General features: G+C 36.1%; 1 pseudogene; it reads right to left on the reverse strand.

The window, feature by feature from the left end:
- Positions 1-3521: 3521 nt before the first annotated feature.
- Positions 3522-4325, reverse strand: LOC106735016 (60S ribosomal protein L7 pseudogene; annotated as a pseudogene).
- Positions 4326-7622: the final 3297 nt, after the last annotated feature.

Below are 7622 nucleotides of genomic sequence, written 5' to 3' on the forward strand. Positions count from 1 at the left end.
ACATGTCAGAAATATATTTTGAACATAAATCCCAAAATACTGGAAAAGATTAAGATACATACAACATATTTCAATTCTAAATTAGTTTGGTTCTATTCTGTGTACTTCAAATCATTTATCCCTAGCCTTTTTAATAAGCTTTAAAGCAGATTTTATCAGCTTCATTTTATAGATGAGTAAAACTAAGGAACAGAGAAGATAAATACCTTGTTCACAGTCTTGCTGTTCCTAAATAGTGCTATTAGAATGGAAATTTATGTCTGCCTGAATGAAAACCCCAGATTTTCTTCTCTCTCTACCCCTTTCAGGAGGAGCCAAGATGTGTTAAGATGTTCCCACTTATAAATAATTATGTTATTCAAAACAATTTTGAATAATTGCCCCATGATTGTGAGAAACCAGAGACACTCAAAAGGGGCTGAACTTACTTAGTTCTAGCACACCTTTCAGGAGAAGCAGTGGTGACTGTTGCAGATATTTCACTGAGACCACCAAAAACTTAGAGCTAACGATGAGGGTTGTGGTGAGGCTTTCTATATCCTGAACAACCACATATAATTATTAGTCTCATGTATTCTAATTGAGAGAGAATAGCTTTTACACTGTCCATCTTTTTATTTATTCACTCATTTACAAAAATATAGTTAATGTGTATTTTGTGCCAGATATTATGCTAGGTACTAGGGATGCAATCATGAAAAATGAAACATCTTTCCTCTTCTCAGACAGGACTAGGTGCTAGCCAAGGCAAGGCAACATGTCCAGCTAAAGAAAGCAGAAGTCTAAATAGTGATCTATACGGGGACTTGTTCCCTTGACAGGATGATTGGCTTAGAATATTTGTTTTAACAAAAGACTTGCATAGATTTTAGTATTACTCTGGCCTCTCTATAACATGTCTGAAGAGACCAAGAAAACAACTTCCTTACTAACTATGTTAATTGAGTCAAACCGTTAGATTTGATTCTCAGAAATGTCAGGAAATTAGACACCCTTGTTCCCACAGCAGCTCTCCAATAAAGCATTTTGCTTGTAAGAAGAGTCAAAGTGCAATTAAGAACCGTCCCTTTCCATTAGCTTCTTTTCTTCTACCCCACCCCCACCCCTTTCAGACTTTCCACACCCCCATAGACTCTTAAAGAACAGGCTTCTGGCAGCCTCTAAAATTGAACTGAGAAAAACTGTATGGCAATACTAAAAGAATAATGTCATAAGAACCATCTTGTAATCTAACTGCCCATTTTTATTGCTATCATACATGCTTGTGTAGTCCCATAAAGTCATTAAAATTATATAAATAAAAAAATCTTTGTTATTAAGTCTTAAAAAAATATTTTTCCTATGACCTCTAAAGTTTCCCACTCCTCCAGTGTCCTCCATCAACTAACTCTGAATTTGAAACTTATCTGACACAAAGCTTGGGATATTGGACTTCATAATTCCTAGTAGACTATTCTGTTTCCTAAAATCTTGCTAAGACCACACAGATCTTCTCAGAGTACTCAAATGATATTGATATTGATATAGTCTTCAAATGATATTGAACTCCACCATAAATTGTGAGGGTAAGAATAACCAAAAGTCCCTTTTAGTCTTAATCCTAGTTTTTATTAAGTTTAATGATACTATTTAGGTACAGTAAAATGTACTTCTTTTAGTGTATACAGCTGTCTAAATTTTACAGATCAGTATCATAAGACAGTTACCCTATGATAGAGAAGTTTTGTCACCCCCTAAAATCCATTCATGATCCTTTGTAGGATTTACAGTTTACATTTGTAATTAATCATAGTATGACTTTAAATACTATTATACTACCTCAAATGAAGTTTCAAACCCTTGTAATGGTTTAATCTCAAGTCTTTCTTTACATCTTTTGTGTCATTGTTGACATTTATTTTACTTTCCCATATGTCATTGATCAATAATACATTGGGGTATTGCCATTATTTTTACTCTATAAAGGTCATTTTTTCTTTCTTTATAATTAATTAATTAATTAATTTTGGCATAGGGTACATGCACTCCCCATAGAGAGTCAGTCAGAGAAAGGGAAAGTGAGAAATCACCCCCGCGTGGGGAGGATGTCCATACCATAGTCCCTTCTTCTCTAAACTACTCTTGAGATTGTGGGCACACGCACATACCCGGCGTGATTTTTTTTTTTTAGAGGATTTTGCTATTGGGTGCGTGTGCTCGCCAGACAGACAGAGACAGAGAGATAGAAAGCAAGAAATAACCCCCCAGGGGGGATGGCAACGCCACAATCCCTTCTCCTCCATTCTCCTCTCGGGATCTTGGGCATGCATGCACACACGCCTGGCGTGTGTTTTAAGCCACCCGGTCTGGGACGCGAACTGGGGTCGACTATGTATGAGTCCAGCGACATAGCCATTACGCTTACTGCTGGTCCCAGGAGCACAGAACTTTTAATTGGTTTAGTGGCATGCCAGAGTATAATATATTTACCTTGAATTTTAAATTGGAGGGTTTGTATGTTTGAGTATGGAAGGTCACGGATTTGCAAGCCTTCATATTTTGCTATCTGTAAACACAAAATAAATTCTGTAGTCCTATGACTTTTAGTATACAAAGCACAAAATCAACCAGGTGAGAGAAACTGCAGGAAAAGAAGAATTTAATGGAACATAGAAAAGTCACACAAAGCACAGATTATAAGCAATCTAGCCCATGTTTGACAATTTGAGTAGTATATATTTTGTCAAGCTCTACTAGGTCCCGGAAGCAGCAGCTAGTTTCATTAGCAAGATGAAGGATGTCTATAATCTCTATTTTTGCTGTGTTGCCTCTTCTCAGTGTGCTTCTCATGTACTGTTAAAGATGTTTCTATGACCAGATGACTGAAAGAAATATTATAGATTTCATCTCTAGATGATTCTTTAGGTAATAATGGTACTTCTCAGTGTGGGTGATCACAGCATTATAGATTTAATCTGGAATGGCCACAAAGGAGAGCATAGAACGAAATTCTTCCAACAAAAAAAAATCAACAGAACTTCAAAAGTACACTTGTTACTCATTTTGTGTGAAAGGAGAGGGGATCAGAGGCATGGATATGTAGAGATAGGCGCTAATGATATGGTCAGGGATTAGAAGACATACAATAGAAAACTGTTAACAAAGAAACTTTGGAAAGAGGAATCAGATGGATTTCTCTGAATGGACAGTAAGTGTGAATGTCCCAAGTGAATTTTTGGAGGAGTAGAATCTTAATCAGGTCGAATAAATAAACTATATTTTATATGTCAGTTAACCTCTTTATTAAGCAATTGTTGTTCATGCACAGTAAGCTAATGAGTAAGCTGACCATGGTGGCAGGGATGGAGATAATGCATAAACTCCACACAATGGATTTTTAATCACCAAGAGTATTTGACTTTAGTCAGTGCCAACTGCCCAAACTGACAATAGCAAAGATCAACTCTTTTTTTTTTTTTCAGTCTGAAAACAGCCACTGTTTATTTACTGACCAGATTACAAAAATAATCATGGTGGATACCTTAGTTCATCCTTCTAATAAGTCTGTTGATCTGGTCTTCCTTATTGCTAGCATCTCCACCTTCTACAAAATGGGTGGTCTTTTTCTTCATTCTACCTCGTGGAGAAGATAATTTGAAGGGCCACAGGAAATTATTTGCTTCTTCGAAGCATTTTCCAATAGTATAGATTGCTTGAATTAGGTCCTCCATGCAGATGATGCCAAATTTACCAAGAGATTGAGTAATCAAAGAGTTATCTGTCAAAGCAATTCGCTTCTTATTGATTTTTCCATAACCACATTTGTAGATCAGTTCATTTACTGACTTCAGGTTTGGGTACCCCCATGCAATATATGGTTCCCCAGTTCTCAGCATGTCAATTTAGGCCTTGTTGAGTTTAACAAAGGTGCAATTGAAGATCTGGCGAAGACGAAGAAGATGCAACACCTTTTGAAACCTTGAGCTCACTACATTGCTACCTCTGATGACAAATGCCAGTTTGGGTTCTGCAAGTACATAGAAGTTACCAGCTTTTCTTGCCATCCTGGCCATGTGAATCTCAGTTCTGTGCATCTGTCTGTGTTCCTTATGATAGTGCTTAGCTTTTTCATAGATAAGCTTCCTCCTTGCCTTTCAAAGCATGTTTTGAGCAAACTTCTTTCTCAGGCGCTTGATCTTCAGTTCTGCAAATTTCCTTCGCATTTTCTTAAGGGTTTCTGGCACAGCAGGAACCTTTTTCTTGGTGGCTTCAGCCGCACCAGGAGCCTTTTTCTTGATTTCTGCCGCAGCAGGAACCTTCTTTTTCTTCTCTTAAACGCCTTCCATGGTTCCAGCTAGAAAAGAGCAGCAAAGATCAATTCTATGCACCATTTTCCAAGAATATCAACCTGTTGACATTGACTGGAATAATCTCATGGATGGGAACATTTTGTTTTTACTAGAACATGTTGTACTTTAGATACAAATTTTCCTTGTTGTCAAGAATATTTCTATTATTCTACCATTTATAAACTTGTGAAATGCCTTACTATATAGTAGTCCTTTCAGTATGAACTTTGAAAAAGGAAGTTCTTTTAAAGAAAATTAAGGATTTCTGTGATTCGATGCTTGTATTCACTAATCTCACCTGGTTCTTCATCATCCTAAAATAACTGCATTGATACAATGGTGCAGTGGCCTTCAAAGACTTACTATGGTATTATCTTGGTGGCAATATCTTTAGGGCTAAAAGAAATTAATAAGTCTGAGGAATCATGATATACTAATGGAAATGTATCCTATTCCATGTAATCCACTAATACAGTTTTCTTCTTTGTTCTTGTCTCCACAATTGTAATTATGGTCTAAAAGTCTTAATTCTCAAAGAAAGATGGATACTACCAAGAGACACATGGCTCTGTGTATTTAGAACTTGTGGACTACTGAATATGGAACCTGACTACATTGGATTCCTTATGCCAGTGAAAGCCTGGGGAAAAAAGATCACTTTAATTATTAGAGTGATTGATCCAACTAAAAAAAAAGCAATTGGATTGCTGAAACACAATGAATTTGATAGAGTACAATTTAAGTGCAGAAGAACCTCCTGGGGCCCACATTGACACTCTCATATCTTGTCGTAGAAGTTATGGAAAGGTACAACATCACAACTCAAAAAGGATTGAAATTGTCCAGATCTTTCAAGAATGAAAGTTTTTTTAACATTTTACCAGGAAAGGATCTTTGGCTACTTGATTGCTTTTAAAAATATTATGAGGATTATGAATAAAGAGTGGCGTAAGGGAGGTTTTTTTGTTTTTGTTTGTGTTTTTTTTTTTTTTTTTGGAGGACATGCATGCACTCACCAGAAAGACAGAGAGAGACAGAGAGACAGAAAGAGAGAACCCCCCTCCCCGGCAGGGAGGATGGCCATGCCACAGTCTGTTTTATCCTCCTGTCAGGATCTTGGGCACACATGCACACATGCCGGTGTGAGTTTAAGCCACCAGGTCTGGGACTCAAACTGTGGTCAACTACGTTAGAGTCCAGCAACATAACCATTATACAAACTGCTGGTCCCAGAAGGGAGTTTTAAATGCCAGCTATGACACTATGATTTGTTACAGAAATAGAGACTAAAGTAGTTATAGATATGACTTTATATATTAATAAATAATATTCTTGTACATAGTGATATTTTTTCAATATTTTATTTCCTTACCACTTGATGGAAGTTGTATTGATATTATTTAATCTAGTATCTCAGGGTGTTTTTTTTTTTTGCTGGATGTTAAAGAAAATGTAAGTCAGATATAAAAATTATAGATGGATAAAATGAAATACAGGAGTTTGTAGATGATGTGAGGAAGAGAGTTGGCAGGTTTGCATTTGTGTGAAGGATAGTTGAATCAAATCATGCATAACCATGATTTTACTAACTACTGTCTTAGTAAGTTAAGTATTAATAAATGAAGGGTGAATAAATGGATCATATTTTGACAAGGAATTAACTGCAGTGTCTTTGTACTGGGTCAATTTAACTAAGCTAAAACCATATTTTCCTGAATTTATTTCCAAGTATGGTTTTGATTTAGATTGGTCACAAGAAAAATTTTTGTTAGAATCAAAAGTTGCAAGTGAAGCAGCAGCTATGATATCCTGAAGGCATCATGAAATCCATGTGTGCTGTGGTTCACCTGTTGCCTGTCTAGTCAGCCTATTGCAGCAACCAGGTCCACAGTTCCACTCAAACCTGCATATCATCTTCTCAGCCTTCCTGAGTCCTAGGACAGACAGACATGGAGCTCTGTGGCTAAGGTACCAGGTTCTTTAGCTGGGTACCTAAATTTCCTGGAATTTGTGGGAAACAGATGTCGATTTTAGGTTTTCATGAATTTAATTTGCCTGTGTACATTTATGTTTGCTTCTGTCCAGAAGTGAATATCCAGCATTTCTTTCTGGCCAGAAGCCCTGCTAATCACAGCAACTTTATGATTCTGACAGTTGTAGAAGAATCAGCTTTCTATTGGTTGCCTGACCGATTTCCAGAATTTTGTGAGATGACTCCCTATGCTGAATCTAATAATAGTCCGTATCATTCATAGGGGACTTGATTCAATATCAAACTTTAACTAATATATATAACACAGAAGATATATTTCCTAACTTTAAAGGGGAAAAATAAAAAATACACAAACCAAGAAAAAGAGAACTAACTAGTAAAACAAGAAATTTAAAAAGTCATCCAGATATTAAGTAAAAAGTATATCTCATGGTTTTTGGGTGGAAAGTTCTATTGATGTCTGTTAAGTCCATTTGATTTATGGTATCATTTAGATACTTTATCTCTTTACTTATTTTCTGTCTAGATGATCTGTCCAGAGGAGATAGTGGGGTGTTGAAGTCTCCAACAATTAGTGTGTTGCAGTCTATCTCTCTTTTTAGATCTAACAGTCTTTTCTTCACATATTTGGGTGTTCCTGTGTTAGGTGCATATATATTTATAATCGTTATATCTTCTTGATGAATTAACCCTTTTACTACAATATAGTGCCTTTCTTTGTCTCTTTGAAAAGTTTTTGTTTGAAAGCCTATTTTGTCAAAAATTAGTATCAGGACTGCAGCTCTATTTTGGTTCCCATTTTCATGAAATACCTTTCTCAAGCCCTTTACTTTTAGTCTATGTATGTCTTTGTATGAGATATAGTTCTTGTAGGCAACAGATAGAAGGTTTCTGTGTTTTTATCAATTCAGTCAGTCTGTGTCTCTTGATTAGAGAATTGAACCCATTAGCATTCAATGTTATTATCGATATTTCCAGACTTGTCCCTACTTTTAAGTTGGCCATAGTCTTGGACCTTTACAAAGACTGACCATAGGATAGGGCATAAAAGCAAGCCTCTACAGATTTAAAGGCATAGAAACTATATCTAGTATCTTCTCTGACCATGATCGAAATAAACTTGATTTTCATTTCAAGAGAAATCCTCAAAAATACACAAATACATGGAAACTAAGTAACCTACTCCTGTATGAATTCACAACTACTGAAAAATTAAGACTAAAATAAAAAGATTCATAGAAGCCAATGACAATGAGGACAAAAGTTTCCATAATCTTTGGGACACTATGAAAGCAGTCATA

Source organism: Tupaia chinensis, unplaced genomic scaffold (genome assembly GCF_000334495.1).
Source record: "Tupaia chinensis unplaced genomic scaffold, TupChi_1.0 Scaffold000275_1, whole genome shotgun sequence".
NCBI lineage: Eukaryota > Metazoa > Chordata > Mammalia > Scandentia > Tupaiidae > Tupaia > Tupaia belangeri.